This window comes from Macaca fascicularis, chromosome 6 (assembly GCF_037993035.2).
Source record: "Macaca fascicularis isolate 582-1 chromosome 6, T2T-MFA8v1.1".
NCBI classification, from domain to species: Eukaryota; Metazoa; Chordata; class Mammalia; order Primates; family Cercopithecidae; genus Macaca; species Macaca fascicularis.
The window spans coordinates 88,844,878-88,866,903 of NC_088380.1; the positions used below are offsets into that span (position 1 = coordinate 88,844,878).

At 36.4% G+C, this 22,026-nt stretch overlaps 1 long non-coding RNA gene across 1 annotated transcript; it reads right to left on the minus strand.

Moving 5' to 3' along the window:
• Positions 1-1,451: 1,451 nt before the first annotated feature.
• On the minus strand, positions 1,452-8,265 carry LOC123573887 (uncharacterized). Its single transcript, XR_006698596.2, has 3 exons — positions 7,863-8,265; positions 5,712-5,830; positions 1,452-3,280 (listed from the first exon to the last, which is right to left on the minus strand). It is a non-coding gene; the product is annotated as an uncharacterized lncRNA (long non-coding RNA).
• Between the last annotated feature and the right edge of the window lie 13,761 nt (positions 8,266-22,026).

Here is a 22,026-nt window from a genome sequence, read left to right on the forward strand (position 1 = left end):
AATCTTTATTTTCTTCCTTCTGCTAGCTTTGTTTTTGGTTTGCTTTTCTTTTTCTGCTTTCTTACATTGTAAAATTAGGTTGCTGATTTGAGATATTTATTGTTTTTTAATATATAAGCATTTGTGGCCATAAATTTTCTCCCTAGCACTGCTTTTGCTGTTTTAGTTTGTTGTGCTTTTATTTTCATTGGGAAAACTGGTGCATACATATTCATTTACCCTTTTTATTAGATAAATACTATGTCCAAATAAATTATACCCAGATTGGAGGAGATGTAATACATTAAATTATGTTGTAGTCTTGTCTCTCTAGGCTTATTTATGTGTGTCCTATGGATAGGCAAAAGACACACTTGCAAAGGATAATTCAGCTAGTAGTAGACTGTCTTTACAACTAGTACATAAAATGAAAGTATTCACAGTCCCCACATTATCCTATTCTGATATACAGCCAGAGCAACAATTGTGATTACCTGGGAAGGTTAACTGTATTTAATTGCTCACCCAAGTGGACTCACAATTTTGCCTCGAGGGCTATAATGTAAAAATTCCAGCAGATCCTGTGTTTATGTGAAATGTTCTGTTCTGGGATTTCATACCAGTTAAAGCACCAATGGATATTTCTACCATAATGACATAGACCACTTTCTTCTCCCTGGTGATTTGAAACTGTGGATGCTATTGAAATTCCTTTTAAAAATGTACCTATAGGGGAGAAATAAAGCCTAACACAAACCATTGATCAATGGAGAGTGTGTAACTTGAACAGAAGGTGATTTGTAAGTCACATTTTGTAAAATATTACATTAATAATTACTTTAGATTCTGCTCAGTTATAAAAAGTTGTGGGAAATGGGGATGTGTGAGGAAAAGAACATATGTAAGTAATTGCCGAAATTTTTAAATAAATGTAGATATGTAAATAGTAAAATATCTGTAAAAATGATTAATACTTAATAAATGGAATAATAATAAATATAGATATTAATTGAAATAAATATAGATAAGCTCTTTAAGCTTGCTACCAACACATTTTACCAAAACAATACTGTATAAAATTTTCTTCCAAAATAAGTAAAGTATGTCTGAAATTCAAAAAGGAATGAAAATCAAAAAAGCATTGGAAAATAAGTGGGTATATCTAAACAAAGATTGATTAAATAAACCAAAATTAATAGTGCTACATAGGGTTAAAATAATATAAAATTAAAATATCTAATAACTGTATTATATAAACCAGAAAGAGTTGTGATTAAAATTAAAATATCTTAAGGTCATTGTGTTTTAGGGGCAGAGGCAGGGATTAAAAGATAAATTATTGGAGATTTTAAACATTGTAAATTTTCTTTGGTAACTACTAAATGGGTAGACAATATAACTCCTATCTAATTGAAGAAAATTCTGGAATGTTAACAAAAATTCAATGTAAAAGAAGGCAGGAATAGGGATAATAAAGACACAAAGGCAGTTTGAATTAAAAGCACATAAAAGTGATAAATTAATCCAAATATTACAAAAAATCAAAATGTTTTATTTACAAAAAATATTGTCAGAACAAAAATAAAAAAGAAAACTCTATGTACCACTTACCAAGAGCTATTTAAACATCTAAAGCAAGGATAAAACAAACAGTTCAGAGTATAATGATAGGAAAAGTTATATCAGGCACAACTTAGCAAAAGAAAGCTTTGAATGACATATAAAATATGCATTATATTTTATTCTAGAAATCAGAAAATATGCGTGAATCTGGCCTGTTTTCTCTCTGATCTCTTCCTCTCCCTCCCTGACTGTGCCTTTGGGTACAGGACTTTTGGCCCTTGCAGCTTACACTTCCCAGGTTCTGTTGTCTGATCAAAGGGTAGCACCAGCAGGAGCCTGAGATGGGGAAAAGGGAAAGGGTCAGTGTATTTCTTCTACCCCTGCCTCTGTACCTTGGGCTGTGTCTCCCCCTTGACCCTTGCCCTCTGTGGCTGCAGCTTTCTCTGGGCAGGTCTGTCTGCTCTGGTCTCAGATACCTCCAACTGCCCCTCTCTTTTTTTTTCTCCAGTTTCAGCTTAGTAATGATCTTCTTCTATTGCAAATTTCTGGGCTGCCTCAATATTTCCTGTAGACCTCTTAACTCTCCCATCATCTGTGTAACTAATTCTTGGTGTTAAATTCCATCTGAACTCCTTCAGGTAGTTTCTTATTTCCTAATTGGATCTTAACTCATATTGGGAATCAGTACATGCTGTGGTTTGAATATTTATGTTCCCTCAAAATTCATATGTTGAAACCCTGATTCCCAATATCATGGTATCAGGATATGGGACCTTTCAGAGGTGATTATGTCGCTTGAGGGTAGGGCCTGCCTGAATGGAATGAGCAGCTTCAGAAAAGAGGCACAAGGGGGCTCGTCTGTCCCTTCTGCTATTCGAGAACATAGCAAAAAAACTGGTGTCCATGAATCAGTAAGCAAGCCCTCACCATGCACTGAATTAGCCTTATCTTGGATGTCCCACACTCCAGAACTGTGAGAAATAAATTTCCCTATTTTTTTTTATAAGCCATCCAGTTTATGATGTTTTGTTATAGCAACTCAAAGGGACTAAGACATCATATGAGGATAAATGACATTTCTCACCAGAATTGTATAATGATTCTAATTTTATATACATTTTATAACATAATTTTCAAAGGATATAAAATAAAAAATTGATAGGATTACAAATAGGTGTAGATAAATCCCCCATCATTCCAGGATATTTTAACACACACCAAGCAAAGTTTTATCTCAAGCATAACTTTTTCCTGAGCTTATTAGCAGTAAATCCCCAATTCTAAGCAAATTGTATACAAGGACAGACTCATCAGCTGAAAAATGGCTCTTGATAATGCACAATTTTTATCTGTGCTACTCATCCTTACTCTAAGCACACATGGAATGCCTACTATGTGCTGCTAGTACACAACTGCAGAAGAAAGAAAATTAAAAACCAATGAAGATCTCCAATTCAGTAGAAATTATAATTGATAGACAGATAGTAAGGGTAAAAGAGCCCTTGGCAGAGTTTCTCTTTTATTAAAGAGCAGCTCCTAAATAATTTCTTTTCTAACAATTTTTGAAAAGCCTCAAATTTTGAAATTTTTGAGCAGCCTCAAAAGTTGAGCTGCAGATATAGATAAACAAGCTGGAAGCTTGTAGGGGTGAATGCCAGTAGCTGTGCCAACAGAAAAGGGCTCCCTTGGGACCAAGTGTGTTAGGCTCCATCTTCCCTTTTCTTTGTCACCACGTGTCCTGTAAAGAAACAGACAATATGGCAGCGGCCAGGTAGAGAACCCATCTGCATAATAAAAGACCAGGGCTGGAGTGGCCAGATTTTCACACCCTATGCAAATAGCACAACTAGCCCTAACCAGTTTTCCCTGCCCTATGCAAATGGCACATATGGCCCAACCAATCTTTCATGCCCTATATAGATCAGACACTGCCTCCTCAAACTCATCTATAAAACCCCTTGCATTCCACCGTGGAACTGGCAACCCACTTCTCCGGGACGCCTCTGGCCGTAGAGAGCTTTTCTTTCTTTCTCCTATTAAACTTCCGCTTTGAACCTCACGCTGTGTGTGTCTGCATCTTAGTTTTCCACAGCCCTGAGACAACGAATCTCCGGTATTTACCGCAGAAAATGACGCCACTCTATAATCACTTTACATAATAAATAAATTAGAATAATGCAGAGATAGATATATAAAGTGCCACGAGTGTGAAACTGCCTGTGAAGGAAAATAAAACTAGGCCCTGAAGAATAAAATACATTGGAAGGAGAGAAAGTCAGAAGCATATTCTGACAATTTTTTTTTTTAAGTTTATAAATCCATTGTGGAGCACACATTTACCATGTCAGCCACAGTTTCTGGTACCGAGGATATGTGATTTTAAAATACAGCCGTTTCCCTTATGGATTTTGTAGTCCATTGGAGAACCTGAGAAGACTCAGGAAGCACCCCTTATAGAGGCTGCAGAAGGGGAAGCTAAGTAAGTTTCCTAAAAGAGGTGGCATGAAAGATACTCGTTTTCAGAAATCAAGTAGAGTGTTTTATCAGAAGAATGGGAGTGGTGGAGCTGGGGGAGAAGGGAGGGACATTACCCCAAGTATTCAGAACATACTCTTGCAGAGAGAAACTGTTTCCTTCCTTCCCTTTTTTCTCTTTTGTCCTTTCTTTTCTTCTCCCTTCCTTTCTTCCATCCCTTCCCTCCCGCCCTCTCTCTCCCTCTTTCTTCCCTTTTCTCTTTTTGCTTTTCTTCCTACCCTTCCTCCCCTCCCCCTCCATCCCTCCCCTCCCCCTCCATTCCTCTCTCCCTCCTCTCCCCTCTCCCTCCCTCCCCTCCTTCCTCACCTTCCTCTCCTCCCTCCCTCCCTCCCTTCCTTTCTTCCTCCCTCCCTCCCTCCCTTCCTTCCTCCCTCCCTCCCTTCCTTCCTCCCTCCCCCTCCCTCTCTCTCTCTCGCTTTCTTTTTTTCCCTTTCCTTTCCTTTCCTCCTTCCCTCCCCACCAACCCTCTCTCTCTCTCCATTTTTTTTTTTTTTTTTTTTTTTTTTGAGATGGAGTCTGGCGGCACTATCTCAGCTCACTGCAACCTCCGCCTCCTGGGTTCAAGAGATTCTCGTTACTCAGCCCAGCTAAGTTTTGTAGTTGTACTAGAGAGGAGGTTTTGCCGTGTTGGCCAGAGGGTCTCGAACTCCTGACCTCAGGTGATCCGCCCGCCTTGGACTCCCAAAGTGCTCGATTACAGGCGTGAACCACTGCGCCAGGCTTTCTTATTCTCTTTTTTCTTCCTCCCTCCCTCCCTTCCTTTCTTCCTGCCTGCCTGCCCTCAATCTCTCTCTCTCTTTTTTTTTTTTTTTTTTGAGACAGCATCTTGCTCTGTCGCCAGGCTGGAGTGCAGTGGCGCGATCTCACTGCAAACTCAGACTCCCTAGTTCAAGAGATTCTCCTGCCGCAGCCTCCCCAATAGCTGGGAATACAGCCATACGCCACCACGCCCAGCAAACTTTTGTATTTTTAGTACAGACAGGGTTTCACCATGTTGTCCGGGATGGTCTCTGTCTGACCTCGTGATCCGACTGCCTTGGCCTCCCAAAGTTCTGGGATTACAGGTGTGAGCCACCATGCCTGGCCCTCTCTCTCTTTAATATCTCCTGTATTTCACCACTCTTGCAAAGTGAATACATATATCTAAAAGGTTTACATATAAAGAAAAGGTTACCTAGTGTGCAATTTCTGAAGCTACTCCTTTAGTGAAATAATATTTTAAACATGGGTGATGTTCTCACAGAAGGTGAAACAAATATTATATTTCATTTCCTAACTGTATGCAATATTGACAATAAGAAAGATATATTCGGTTTAACAAGTATTATTAAATTCCTGTTTGATTACTATTATAAGCAGGGAAAAGCATGGGGGTGGGGAAGTCTCCAAGAACTATAGGAATTTAATCAACATGAACAATCAGTCTATTTTACAGATTCCTACCTTGCAGTAGTTTTTTTTTTTTTTTTTTTCCTGAAACCCTATATGGAATGCAGTCACCTAGTAGGCTAGAACCAGCTGCAAACAGACCCTAGCAACTTATAGATGAAACCTGAATGAATTTTCGTCATTATCATGCTACAGTTTCCACCCTGGGAGAAGCTATGGCTTCATTACCATAACTTGTGACCTACCTACTGGCATGTCTCGCTGCCCTTCGTTTGTGCTACTGGAACAAGTCCTTCCTGTCCGTGCAATGAGGCACCCTCTCCCTTCTCCATCACCCCGTCAAACACTCCTCTGAAAACAATTTCTGAAAATATAAGGCTTTACATTAAGTCTATCCAGAGGCACCACTGACAAAGACCTAAGTTGCTAATAAATGGTCTATAATTTATATGAATATTTGATTTTTGCAAAGTTGTTATTATTATTTTGTTTGCTTATTCTGACAATGACCTAAGTTGCTAATAAATGGTCTATAATTTATATGAATGTTTGATTTTTGCAAAGTTATTATTTTCTTTGCTTATTGTTTTATTTCAACAGACATCATTTTGTAGCTAATTTAATTCCTTTTACTGCATTTCATTAACACTTAAAAGAAGAAGGAAAGATATTAAGAAATTCTCTGTGTATTTTCATACATGTTTATAGGGTTATCTTTGTACTAAAAATTCCAGAGACATCAAATCTCTTCAAACAAATCCAAGGTTACCAAAACAATAGCATTTACTATTTAAATTAATCCCTTTGAACACACCCTCCAATTCTCTGCCCTAGAAATATTATCCCCTAGAAAAGAACTTAACATTCACACCTTTGACAAAGAGCTGTATCAATGTGTGCTACACTGCATTTTCCTGATAATTCATAAGAAATAGTTCCAGTCAATCAAACAGGAAGTTTAAAAAAATATTTTATAGTTTTCTCCAGAATCTTGACATTTCAGGTATCAGACTCCTGATTTTTTTTTAATCTGACCTTTTCTACCTAAATATCATATTTTTGCATTGCATTTTGATAACTCAATAACACTTTTAAATGAACATTTCGTGCTTTTGACTCTAAAGTATACAGATCAACATGGCAAGAGCAAGTTCCATTTTTTAATTTAAATTATTTTCATGGCTTTAAGCAGACTTTAACCTTTACAACAGTCTGGATGCAATTCTGATTAAGACCTTCACTATTTAGCCTGGTGATTCAGTGGAGGTGAGCCCTTTCCCTTATAATCATGGTATGCAAACTTTTTAATATCTGAACTAATTGAGAAAGAATGAAAATTTTTACAGGTAATTTTTTTTTATTCAACATGAAAATGTTCTTATTGCTTTACATATGTATGTATATATACTGGTTATATATACATTATATATATGTGTATATGCATATATTGGTTTTGATAACTTACATATATGTATATATGTATATATTGTATATGTATATACACATATATGTATATATACATATCTGTAAAGCAATATATAATATATTATATATTGTATATATTTTATATGTATAATAAATATATACACACATAATATCTATATAAACAATGTAGCGATAGAGACAGTATCAAACTGAATGCTAGAAAAAATGAACTTTCATTAGGCAATGCAATAATATATAGTAATATTTGTGCTTTTCGGTATGAATGTTTACTGTATAGTGACAGTTTCCAGAGAAGATTTATATACCATATATTGCCAGAAAACAAAGTACAAAATAGGCATTATTCCATTATTTTGAGTAAATACAGTCAGAGCTATAAAGTATGTTGCCCAATCTCACAAGAAAAATTAACTACAATTATTACAGTAATTATTTTTTAGTCAAAATTTACTGCTGAAATAATTTTATTACATTCCATGTTGTATTAACTTTGCTGCCCCATAAATATTTGCCATCAGAGAATCAGCCTCTTTTCGTAAATGAGAAAAATATTTTTTAAATGTTTATGCTGTGCGGCTTCAGAAAGCTTAGAGTTTATATCAAGTTCCAATACGTAAGTATTTCTGAACCAAAATGTTACAGTCACTAATGAAAGGACCCTGCTTCATCTTCTGGCCTCAGTAGGTTGCCTAGCTACACGCTTTCCTGGCCTGACATCAGCCTGCCCCTAATTCTTCACTGCAAACATGGGAACAGATTTCTTCCTCAATTCTACAAAACTCTGCTTAGTCCCAGCTGTAACTCTGAGCCAAACTTCAGTGAAAGCTGGGAGATAGCAGATAGAAAATACAACTCAGAAAAGAAAATGTTAGAGCCAGACAGGGGCAGTAAATTCTCCTGGATACCACAACTGATGACTCTTTACAGGGTGAATCTTCTGTCTCTCTCACCTTATTGTCCATTCTCCTGCTTTCAGCTGGCGAAGACCAGTTTATGTCCCTCAGTGGCCATATTCTGAACCTGACTTCTACCTTCAGGTTCTCTAGATTGCTGCAGTGATGGAGGTAAATGTTATTTTCTATTCCCAGGCTCTTGCCCACCTCCAATCAAAATTTTGATAAACTTTAGAAATGCAAATAATCCACAATCAAGACAAACTTCTATATTATTGTGCAGAGTAGTTTAGCTTGAATTACTGCATAACAGCTTGCAATTTAGCTTTCTTTTTGCAAAAGAAAAATGCCCACTAATGCTGTCCATTAATTTAAAAAAAAAAAAGGTTTTGCATGAAAAAGGATCGAAAACTACTGCTGAGAGCTTTAAAATATTGTATTTTACCCTTTGTGGTAGAGACTTGCAGCTGGTCGCCAAATTCATTCCCTTGGTTTCGAGCGCACATTGACCGGCCTCCTTTGTACTTAGATGTGAGCCAATGAAATGTGAGCAAAAGTAATAAACACTACTTTTAGATCATACTAAAAAGTCTTTCATGCATAGTTATCCATGCTTTCTCCTTCTAGAGTTAAAAGTGTTTCTTAACCTCTCTAAACTGCCATTTCTCATAGAACGGTTATGATAACTTTAACTCACATGATTGTAATAAAAGAGATGAAGGAATATATAACATTTCCCTCAACTGTTGGTACAGGGTAAATAAAAAATGGTACTGTTAATCCTTCAATCTAGTATCTTTCCTCAGTTGGTTTCCTCTTGACCTCTGATATAGTTTCATATTTGTCTTCTCCAGATCTCATGTTGAAATTTGATCCTGATGTTGGAGGTGGGAACTGGTGCAAGGTGTTTGGGTCATGGGTGTGGATCCCCCTCATGAATGACTTGGTACCCACCCCATGGTAGTGAGTGAGCTCTGGCTGTATTAGTTCAAGCAGAGCTGGTTGTTTAAAAGAGCATGGCACCCCGTCCCTTGCTCTCTTTCTTTGCTCCTCTCTCACCACGTGATGCCTGGTAATGTCCTTTCCATTCTACTATGATTGGAAGCTTTCTGGAATCCTTACCAGAAATAAATGCTGGTGCTTTGCTTCTTGTACAGTCTGAAGAATAATAAGCCAAATAAACTTTTTTTGTTATAAATTACCCAGCCTCAAATATTCTTTTATAACAACGCAAAATTTACTAAGAAAACTTTTCAGAAACATTCAAAAATAGTGACACCTTTTGAACTGTCCTCTTCTTTTTCTCTTTCCTTTTTTTCCTCACTATGTTGCTTAGGCTGGAGTGCAGTGGCAGGATCTTGGTTCACTGCAGCCTCCATCTCCTGGTTTCTAATGAGCCTCCACCTCAACCTCCCAAGTAGCTGGAACTACAGGTGTATGTCACCACAGCCAGCTAAGGTTTTTGTATTTTCAGTAGAGACATGGTTTCGCCTTGTTGCCCAGGTTGGTCTCAAACTCCTGGACTCAAGTGATCCACCTGCCTCGGTCTCCCAAAGTGCTGGAACTACAAGCTTGAGCCATCGCACCTGTCCTCTGTTTTTTTTTTTTTTTTGGACAACCTGTTTATTCTCTTCATGCCTTCTTGACCGCACTTTTTTAAAAATGTATTTCTTTTATTCCCCCCTTTCAGACTTAAATATAGAAATTCCCTAAAGATTTCTTCCTAGATCTCCCCTTATTATGCATTGACTTGAAAAATGCCATCTCCTCTACTAGCCTCTTTCACCTCCCTTTACATAGTCTTCAAATCTTCATGTTTATCTCTGACTTTTTTTTCTTGAGCTCCAGTTCTTCATTTTTAACAAGTATCCAATATTTTAGACATGCATATTATTCTCACCACTTTTCAGCTTTCTTGAATTTTTCACCTTTTACATTTAATCGTGTCTTCTGAGGTGAAAAATTTTGTAATTTCTAAGCTTTGACATTCAACCTCCACTCTACATTGCTACTTTTATCATTTTGGTTCAGGTCCTCCCTACTTTAAAAGTGAAATGTGGCTGGGCACAGTGACTCAATCCTGTAATCCCAGCACTTTGGGAGGCTGAGGCAGGTTGATCACCTGAGGTCAGGGGTTTGAGATTAGCCTGGCCAACATAGTGAAACCCTGTCTCTACTAAAAATACAAAGATTAGCTGGGTGTGGTTGCAGGTTCCTGTAATCCCAGGTACCTGGGAGGCTGAGGCAGAGGAATCTCTTGTACCCGGGAGGTGGAGGTTGCAGTGAGCCGAGATCACTCCATTGCACTCCAGCCTGGGTGACAAGAGAGAAACTCCATCTCAAAAAAATGGAATGGAAAGGAAAGGAAAGGAAAGGAGAGGAGTCTCATTTCCTTTGGCCCTGTTTCAATTTAGACCAATACATCTGAAGCTCATATGTTAGAAAACGTAATTGAATCTCTATTGTCTGATGTAGGGGGGTTTAATGTCCATAAAAGTAGGCACATAAAGTACATTGCCAGAGCAAATTAGGTGGAAACTGGCAAGCTGAAGTACAGTGTATTCCTTATTCAAAGGGCCAGCTCAAGTCGGCTTCACTGAGTGCTGTCATTGATGAATACTGGCTAAGTGTTATAATACCTTCTAATTATCTTTCACCTGAAGAGAAGACAGAAGTTCATATTTTATATTATAATTCACAATTTTCAAATATTGCCATCTTGTAAAAATATTTTAAAGCATAATTTTTGGCAAACAAAATGTATTTTGGGACTGAAAGGAATGCACTCGTGGCTAGTTTGAGATCTCATCAAACATTTAAAAGGAAACAAACCCTGAAATGTGCAATAACTTCTTATGAAGAAAGTGCCCTGAAACCTGTTGTACATGCTCAATTCTCAGCAGCCCTAGCTGTAAGATGATCACTTACTTCATATGCATTCAGTATATGCCTCACCTTGTCTGGGAAGCACTAGTTAACATGCCTTTTTACTGTGACACTCAACATCTTTCATAGTCCTATTTAACTATCCTTTTCAATACTATTTCCTGAAAGCACACTTCATGAGCCCTCACTCCAGTCCAGCTAAAGTTACTGATCCTCCAGAAACACATCTCAATGTTTCCTAAATTTTTTTGTTTACTCATTCTGGTTCCTCGGTGTGGAATTACTTCCATTCTTCATTGATGTATTTTCCATCAATTCTAAGAGAAATTGCTTTACATTTTCTAAAAGCCCAGAATTTATTTCATATAATATTATTGTGCTTTGTTTATTGTGTACATATGTGATTGGATCATTATACAAATTGCTCCTTTTCTTCCTTTTAACTCTATGGGGATAGTTGTATCTTCTTGACCATTAACTAATGTTTTTATCTTGGGATTATAAATATGCTTAGAACTAGAACTATTTAATTTATATTTTCTCTAAGCAGCAGTTAGAATCCTGATATAGACTATTATTTCTCAACAGAAGTGAAGCAAATTAATCCAGCAAGTGACATTTTCTATGGCATGTTTTATGCCCAGCTTGTCACTAGTAATTGAAACGGAAAGTAGAGTAGTTTTAAACCTTCCTGATAGGATATCGCTTTACTGTGGTTTGTCAATTTCTGCTTCTCTTCCTCTTTCTGAACAGTTTGTAGTTCAGATAAGGAACCAAAGTTTAGTTGGAAAAATAGTGTGGATTAGTTCAGGTAGCAGGGGTGGCAGAATAGAGATAAAACCTGTGATAATGAAACTTGCCATTTTTAGGGACACTTTTGATCTTCTCCTCCTAACTTGAACTATTGTATGTACATTTCATGAATACAAAGACAGGCAGGTTTTTAAATCTCATTTGATGTGGCCTCAGTTTCTACAAAGAGTGCTATAAAATTGTCAAGTCTCTGTTAACAAACCTTTTCTAAACTATAATTTGTCTGTGTATACATGGTCACTAAACTAATAAATAAAAATGTTTACTAGAATATTTAATAGAAATGTATCACCAAAACCTCTGATCCGTTTCCTAGAATATTTCAGGTTAAATACATTTCTCCCACTAAAATATCCTATTATTTTTTGTCTTTTTACTCATGCCACATTTGTCTGTATATATTAACATTCTTTTTCTCAGAGTAGGAATGAACAGTTTTCATGAAGGCGTGTGAAAGTTTAGGTCCTGAGAAATAAGTTCCAGTATGGGGAAAAGAAAACATTCAAAAACTTTACTGTGGAAAATACTTGTGAGGGCAAACTAAAAGGTCAGAGTAGGGTGGTGCTGGGAAAGCTGTTAGACCACAAAGCAGATCTGACGTGAAAAAGAAGGGGAAGGAAAGAAGTTGAACTGGAAGAGCTTTAGCTTGCAGTGTAGTTCTAGTTCTAGGGTATTTGGCAAAGCTTTGGGGGTTCTTCAAGCCACAGGTCACTGTTAGAGGAGTCCTGTATCTTCAAGGAATGAACTTGCCTCAGTTTCCCTGTTGTGCTCAGTCATCGGCAAAGGGAGAGTTGCCACACCGCAGATGTGTGAATGGATCTTGGAATCCAGCAGCTGGGGCTTTGATCAATAATACTGTAATGTCAGATAATGGAGAAAGCATTTTTATGGCATCTACAGAACCCAAATGAAAAACGTTTCATTAAAAGATAAAATGGGAGGTTATGCATACTTTTGTCTAGAGTTAGAGAAATGAGGAGTTATACATACATCTGCTCTCGAGTTAGAGAATTACATGAAAGCTTTCTCACACCATTTGGATATTGTAATGTATATATGTATGTATTATGCTGTTGTTTTAGAATATTCTATTAGTTTTTCCTCAGAAAATATATTACAGTACTTAAAATGAACTGACCCTTCATGCCTATCTTTGAGGGCAGATAAGAACAAGGTTGGACAGGTATTATCATGAACCACAGCAACTACTAGGGAAAGAGCTTCAAAGGATAGATTGGAAAGTATCTTTTTAAGAGAAGTAATGGTACCAAATTGAGCCTTAAATTCTGCTACAAAGAAAAAAAGAGGAACAAGAACGTAGCCTGGTCTAAAAAATAGCACAATGGCTCCAATAAATGTGTGGTTGGTTCTGCGATAATTCCTGAAAGAAGTCAAGTCTTTCAAGAACTGCCTGTCATTTATTAGATGCCATGTCAGATCCTTGTAAACTATCACCTGAGAAGACCAGTTGTTCTCTCAGAAATCTTAGAGTTTTACTAGGCAGAGTTTGGAGTCTTGTCTCTTAAAAACCGAAAGTTGTGAATTTTTGGCTCTAATTTATAAACTCAAATAAAAATTTACTGTGCTAATGGCAAAATAATACACTTAAGAGAGACACAATTAGTGATATGTGGCCAGGGAGGAAATGGTGGCAATTAGATACAAGAGACATAATATGTTTGTGTTTTTTGCCAGATGTGTCATAAGTTGTGTCAGTGGCAAAGACAAGCTGGTGTTTCCACTAGAAATTAGAAATGCCTCATACCCCTGAGTTCTTTATATCATCAAAGAAGAAACCCATATTTAATTCTGATTATGGTATAAGTAACAGTATAGTTATTTTTCTTATCCATATTTGCTATGTATCATTGACTAGAATCTATTTCATTATATATTTGATATATTGATATTGGTATGTTCATATCTACTTCCAAACATTGTCCCAGGTACCAGGTTGTATGTAGTGCCCTAAGCCACTGGTGACTTTTTTTTTTTTTTTTTCTGAAACAGGGTCTTACTTTCTCACTCAGGCTGGAGTGCAGTGGCATGATCTTGACTCACGGCAGCCTCAACCTCATGGGCTCAAGGGATTCTCCCACCTCTGCCTCCCTAGTAACCAGGACTACAGGCACATGCCACCTCACCCAGCTAATTTGTTTATTTTTGTAGAGAGGGGATTGCGCCATGGTTGCCCAGGCTGGTCTTGAACTCCTGAGCTCAAGCAATTCACTCACCTTGGCCTCCCAAAATGCTGAAACTCCTGGCATGTGCCACTATGTCCTGCCCATTAGTGACATTTTAAATGCTGATTCAGCCATTGATGTGAACTATCACTGTAGACCATGAGTCCATACGAGAAAGTAAACATCAGCAAAATAAGATTATCCTAAGGAGGCCTGGCGCGATGGCTCATGCCTGTAATCCCAGCACTTTGGGAGGCTGAGGCAGGCAGATTACTTGAGGTCAGGAGTTCGAGATCAGCCTGGTCAACATAGCGAAACCCTGTCTCTACTAAAAATACAAAAATTAGCCAGGCATGGTGACAGCTGCCTGCAATCCCAGCTACTCAGGAGGCTGAGGCAGGAGAATCTTTTGAACCCCAGAGACGGAGTTGCAGCAGTGAGCCAAGATTGTGCCACTGCACTCCAGGCTGGGCAATAGAGCGAGACTCAGTCTTAAAAAAAAAAAAAAAAAAAATATATATATATATATATATATATATATGTTTATATATATCTCCTAAGGAAACATGAAAATGTTTTCTCTTAGGAAGGTTTTTGATTTTGATTTTTTTTTTTTTTTAAGTAGAAGCTGTTATAATTGTGGATAGACAATCAACTGGGCTTGCAATGTGGGCTTGACTGTAGGTGCAATATCCGTCACACTGACCTCTGCATTTACTATATTTCACCAATGAACACAAAAGTGTTCCAGCACCAGGAGCTGGTTGAAGACACCTACTATTTTAATAATACATGTATATTAATCAGGGATGTAGCAAATTGGGAATGACTCTTGAAGGTGAAATTTTATAACTTAAATTTGGGACAGGATTAAAAGAGAAAGGTAGTGATACAATTACAAGCTACATAGATCTCCTTTCCATCTTTTGCCAACAATTACTGGCAATCTTTAAAAGGAATTAGATTTTCCAATGGAAACAGTTTTAGTTCAATAAATGCCATTTTCCATCTAATTATAGTTACTACTACTACTACTACTAATAGCTGAGATTTACCAAGATTTAGGTAGGTACTAGCATGTCCTAATAACTTTACATAAATTTATAGATTTGATACTTAACATACTTTATAATTTTGTCCATTTTGGGTGGGGGTTGGGAGTAAGGAGATTGAAATACAAAGAGATTCAATGCCTTGACTAGGGTTCTGTTAGCAATGGGATCAGGAGTTCAAACCAAATAATCTGCCTCCAGAACCCATGTGCTCAATCACTTATTTCCCTCTCTCACATATTGCTACTGAGAGAATAACTCCTACTGAGAAAGGGTCTTATGACGCTTTTAAGACTAACCTTTAAGAAAATTTCAGAAGAAATTCTTGAATTTCGTAAAATATTGTACAAGATAGACTTAAAGCTACCTTTAAAGTTTTAAGTTATAAGACTTTGGAAATACTTGCCTTTGTGCACTACAGAAAAAGAGCCCATTCCAGTTCCTCCTCTCTGCTTTGCAAACTCTCTGTTTTTTGCTCACTTTTCACCTAATTACTGCAAATCTTCTCCCTGGCAGATGCAGTTTCTCACTCTACACTATCACACGTACATTAGCCTGATGCTTACTTCTTACCTTGCTATAATCTCAGTGAATTAGAATTGTGATCTGATGTGCTATGAAAGGAACAGACAGATAGAAAAGGGAGAAATTAGGAAGAAAATAAAAATTTAAAAAGCACACCTTTATTTTTGGATACTACATCTGCCTGTAGCCAACTTAGAATTATGAAATATAATGAACACGTAAAGGTCTTGACTTGTATTTCTCAATTTATTTTTAAACTTCTTTACTCATTTCTCTCATTGCAGTCCTTGATAACCTTGAGTAGCAAAAATGAGGAGAATGCAAACAGAAGGCTAAGAGAAAAGAAACCTCTTCTAACCACTGTTCCTTAATTTCCCAGGATCCACATTCTCATCCTTACCATTCCTTTAATCGTTTTCCTTTTACACACTTTATATGTTAAATGGGGTCTTATGAACTCACTTGGGAATCTAATCACTATTTTTAAGTAAATATATTCTTAGCTCAAAACTTCATTTTCAAACATAACCAGTTTGCAAGTTGAGAACAGATTACAACTAAACAGATTATACACACACACACACACACACACACACACGTGCACGTGCATTCTGGATTTATTGTATTTGTGCGGTGTAATCATCATCTTGCATCTAAGGTACTCTGATCCTGATATCTTGGAGGAAAAATGAAATATGAATTTGGAGATAAGAGATTGTTGGTTTTGTATTTCTATTACCTAAAACAACTCATGTAGAACTGGTAAGAAATCATGACTTAAAAGTTGCTTATGTTCACATTTGTTCTTTTCTTTAGTTTCATAAAAAACAGTATAGGGAGAGAGATGGTGTAAGACAGCCAAATAGAAGCCTACAATGATTACCACCTATGCAGAAACACCAAACTGAATAACTATCCACACAACAAAGCACCTTCATAAGAACTAAAAATAAGGTGAGTGATCACAGTACCTGTTTATAACATCATATTAAGGAAGGAGGCACAAAAGAGTGTAGGAAAGACAGTCTTGAATTGCTGACACCACCATTCTCCCATTCCGCAGTAGCAAGAATGGCTGAGTGGCCTGGAGAGAGTATCTGCGCATTTCGGAAAGGGACGGACAGCACACTGATTGTGGAACCTGGCATTGTAACTCAGTGCTGCCCTGTCACAGTCAAAAGCAGCAAAAGGCAGAACTTGGCCAGTGCCCATGGAAGGAGCATTAAGACCAGCCCTAGCCAGAGGTAAATAGTCTGTCTTAAGATAGGAACCTGAGCCCTGGCAAGCCCTTCCACTGTGGGGGAAAGTGCTCTGGGGTCCTAATTAACTTGAAAGACAGCCTAGGTCATAGGACTGCATTCCTGGGCAAGACCTTGTACTGTGTTGGGCTCAGAACCAGTGTATTTGGGGTGAACATGACCTAGCGAGACACCAGCTGGGCCTTCCAAGGGAGTGCTTGCATTAGCCCTCCTTCAACCCCAGGCACTGCAGCTCACACTTCAGGAAAGGACTCCTTAAATCCTTCCTCCTAATTAGGAGGAATTTTGGAAACCATACAAATACATGGAAATTAAATACTATGCTTCTGAATTACCAGTGGGTCAATGAAGAGATTAAGAAGGAAATTTAAAAATTTCTTGGAACAAATAAAGATGGAAACACAACATACCAAAACCTATAGGAGCAGTATTAAGAGGAAAGATTATAGCAATAAGTGCCTAAAAGCAAAAAAGTAAAAAAACTTTCAATAAACAACCTAATGATAAATCTTTTAAAATTAGATGGGTGAAAGCAAACCAAACCCAAAATTAGCAAAAGAAAAGAAATAGTAAAATCAGAGGATAAATAAATGATACCGAAACAAGAAACAGTACAAAAGATCAATACAATGAAAAGTTGTTTTTTTTTAAAAAAAAAAAAAACAAAACAAAATTGACGTTTAGGCTAACTGACAAAAGCAGAGAGAAGACCCAACTAGAAGAGAAAAATGAGACATTACAACCAAAAACACAGAAATTCAAAGGATCATTAGAGGCTATTACAAACAACTATATGCTACTAAACTGGAAAACCTAGAAGTAACAGATACATACAACCTACCAAGATTAAACCATGAAGAAATCCGAAACCTGAACAGGTAATGAGATCAAGGCTGAAATAAAATGTCTTCCATCAAAGAAAAGCATAGGAATTGATGACTTAACTGCTAAATATTATGAAATATTTAAAGAATACCAATTCTACTCAAACTATTCCAAAAAATAGGGGAAGAGGGAATGCTTCCAAACTCATTCTATGAGGCCTGTATTACCCTAATACCAAAACCAGGGAAAGATATCAAAGAAAGAAAACTACAGGTCAAGATTACCGATGAATATTGATGCAAAAATCCTTAAAATACAAGCAATCCAAATTTGAAAATGCATTTAAAAGATCATTCATCATGACCAAGTGGGATTTATCTCAAAGATGGTTCAACATATGCAAATCAATGTGATACCTCATATCAACAGAATAAAGAACAAAAAAACATATGATCATTTCAGTTAATGCTAAAAAAGCACTTGGTAAAATTCAACATCTCTTAATGATAAACCCTCCCCCTCAAACGACTGGGGATAGAAAGAACATAGCTCAATACAATAAAAGCTGTACATGACAGACCCACAGGAGGCATCATACTGAATAGGGAAAAACTGAAAGCCATTTCTCTAAGACCTGGTAGATGAAAATGATACCCCCTTTCACCAGTTATTCAACATAATACTGGAAGTCCTGGCTAGAGCAATCAGATAAAAGAAAGAAATAAAGGGCATCCAAATTAGAAAGGAAGCCATTTATCCTGTGTGCAAATGATATGATCTTATATTTGAAAAAAAAAATAAAAGACTTCATCAAAATAACTATTAGAAATGATAAACAAATTCAGTAAAGTTGCAGGATACAAAATCAACATACCCAAATCAGCAGCATTTCTATATGCCAACAATGAACAATTTGAAAAAGGAATCAAGAAAGTAATTCCATTTATGGTAGCTACAAACAAAATAAAATAGCAGAATATATAAGGAGCTCAAAAAAATCAATAGAAAAATATAATCCGATTAAAAATGGGCAAAAAGCCATAAAAAAAAAACAAGATCATGCCTTTCGCAGGAACATAGGTGGAGTTAGAGGCCATTGTCTTTAGCAACACAGCAACAGAAAACCAAATACCCACATGTTCTCACTTATAAGTGGGAGCTAAATGACGAAAACACATGAACACATATAGGGGAACACCACACTGGAGTCTATGGGAGGGTGAAGGGTTAAGGGTGGGCAGAGGGAGAGTCAGGAAAAATAACTACTGGGTACTAAGCTTAATACCTGTGTGATGAAATAATCTGTACAACAGACACCCATGGCACAAGTTTACCTATATGACAAACCTGCACGTGTACCCCTGAACTTAAAAGTTAAATATATTTAAAAAATTAAAAAATTAAAAATGGGCAAAAGATATGAATAGACATTTCTCAAAAGAAGATATACAAATGGCAAACGGGTATATAAAGAGGCGTTCAATATTATTGACCGTCAGAGAAATGCACATGAAAACTACAATGAAATGGCCCGGCGCGGTGGCTCATGCCTGTAATACCAGCACTCTGGGAGGCGGAGGCAGGTGGATCACGAGGTCAGGAGACCGAGACCATCCTGGCTAACACGGTAAAACCCCGTCTCTACTAAAATTACAAAAAATTAACCGGGAGTGATCGCGGGCATCTGTGGTACCAGCTACTCGGGAGGCTGAGGTGGGAGAATGGTGTGAACCCGGGAGGCGGAGCTTGCAGTGAGCCGAGATTGCGCCACTGCACTCCAGCCTGGGTGACAGAGACAGACTCCGTCTAAAACAAAACAAAACACAAAAACAAAACAAAACAAAATAAAAAAACTACAATGAAATATCATTTCACCCCAGTTAAAATAGCTTTTATCCAAAAGATAGGCAATAATGGATGCTGGCATGGATTTGCATAAAAGGGAACCCTTGTACACTATTGAGGAAAATAAGTTGGTACAGCCACCGTGGAGAACAGTTAGGAGGTTCCTCAAAATTTAAAAGTGGAACTGACATATGATCCAACAATCTTTCTGCTAGATATACCCAAAAGAAAGAAATCAGTGTATCAAAGAAATATCTGGATTCCCATGTTTATTGCAGGACTGTCCACAATAGGCAAGATCTGGAAGCAAGTTGTGTCCACCAACAGATGAATGAATAAAGAAAATGTGTTACATATACCCAGTGGAATACTGTTCAACTATAAAATGGAATGAGATCCTGTCATTTGCAACAACATAGATGGAAATGGAGGACATTACATTAAGTGAAATAAGCCAGGCACAGAAAGATAATCTTCTCATGTTCTCATTTATTTGTGGGAGCTAAAATTAAAGCAATTGAAATAATGGAGATAGAGAGTAGAATGACATTTAAAAGAAGCTGGGAAGTATAGTAGTGGGGAGGAAAGTGCGGATGATTAACAAGTACAAAAATATAGTTAGATGAAATGAATAAGATCTAGTACTTGATAGCACAATGGGTAACTACAGCCAACAATAACTTATTGTACATTTAAAAATAACTAAAATAGTATAATCAGAGTGTTTGTAACACAAAGAAAGGATAAATGCATTTACTTCAATGTGATTATTACACATTGTATGCCTGTATACACATATCTCATATACTCGGTAAATATATACACATCCTATATATCCACAAAAAATTAAAAGTACGGAAAAGTTATGAGGAAAAAAATTACAAAATACATAACAGAGGAATTGCTTGGTGAGATTTAACAAATAGAAATTCTTGTTGGACAGGAGAAAACACATCCATCAGAAAGTCCTTTTCTCCCAGTTGGAAGACTCCTTTCTGTTGAAACCACAGTATCATGAATATTGATCTCATTTTGAGGCAGAATGTAAACTTTTGATTCGGGAATTTCCACATACTAATGCATTTGGCAAAGAATGGGAACAGCATATAACCGAAGTTTTGTTTTCAAGTGTATTGCTAGTGAATGGCGGATTATTTCACTAAGTGAACGTTTTATCTGTAAGCCTTGATTCTCAGAGAAATAATCCAGCTGAAAGGAACCAAAGTAGAAATGTTTGCAAAGAATTATGTAATATTTGAGCTAAGAAGAAATATCTTGTAGCTATTAGCTCCTATTAAACAGGCAAGAAAATCAACACCCAAAGACAGCAATTTATTTATGTTTTCATTGCTAATTATCAAAAATCTGGACATCTAAAAGATAAGATTAATGTGGTTACTTTCATGAAAATTCAAAACTCTGTAACAACAGAAAGATGAAATCGCAATAAAAGTTAAAAGATAAATGACCGATAGGACAAATATTGACGACATATAAGGAAAAGAAGGTCTTCTTTACTGTAGAAAGAATACTGCAAACGAATAATAGAAAGGTGAAAAATCATACAGAAATGAACGATTGAACAGGAACAGATACCTAACAGTAGAACGAATTAAATAACCAATTAACCTGTGGAAAACTTATTTATTATCACAATATGTAAATTAAAATAAAATAAATATCTGTCAATCTATCAAATGGAAAAGATTTAAAAGTTGGGTAGCAACCATAGTTAAGGATTGTGAGCAAAGGTAAATCAGTGGTGTACAGGAGATAGCTTCACCACCTCAAAGGAACAAATGTGTTGATTTTCATCCAACTATGTGTTTAGTAACATTGTATTGGTAGCTTGAAATTGGTGATGGCTAGTATATTTATACTATGGAAATTGTCAGTTACTACCAATCAGGGCTTTTAAAATTTCAAACCAGAGGACCAGTTGTTAAGCATTTGTTAGCACAATACTATCTATACTCACACTTTAAAATGATAATTTAATTGAAGCAAGCTCCTTTAAGAGGACTACTTTAGAATTTATAACTAAATTTTAATGTATACATATTAACTTAGCCATTTTATTCTTATAAGTGTATCCTTCAAATATATCTACAGTGTATATTTGTGGACATTTGTGCAAATCTCTACAAAGATGAGCTCAGTGCTTTGTTTGTAAAAGCCACGCACACAAAAATGGAAACAAACTAAATGTTCAAGTAATAAAAACATACAAAAATTATGAACAGCTAAATGGAGTTTTGCAGTTGCTTTAATAATACAGTGCTAGGTATAACAATATGCTAACATATGCCAAGTATTCTTAGAAATGAAAAAATTGAGTTACGTAACAGTAGGCATGAATTTTTTGTGTTAATAAAACTGGGAAGCAAAAAAAATATTTCAAATATCAAAAAGATATTTGAAAGGCACAAAAATGTGTTAATATTATTTGCCTCTGGATAGTGAGGCTACATTTCAGGAAAAAAGTATACACACACAGATACACAAATGTATACATTTGTGTACACATGTAATATATAGAATTACATATGTATATATTTATGTTTGTATGTCTGTGTGTGAGTATACATACTAATATATAAGTATATATAATATAGTTATTATGATATATGTAATATGTAACTGTATAAGCAAATATATATAATATATAAATATATAATTTAAATTATTTGCTTCCTGATTTAAATTTTTAATTTCAACATTTTTTAAGGGAAAAGAGTTTTATGTAAGAATTAAATAGGGATTATGGCCTCAACTTTGAGTAAAGTATTATAGTAGTGCCTGATTTCCCAGTGGGGGCTAGAGTGGGAGGCCA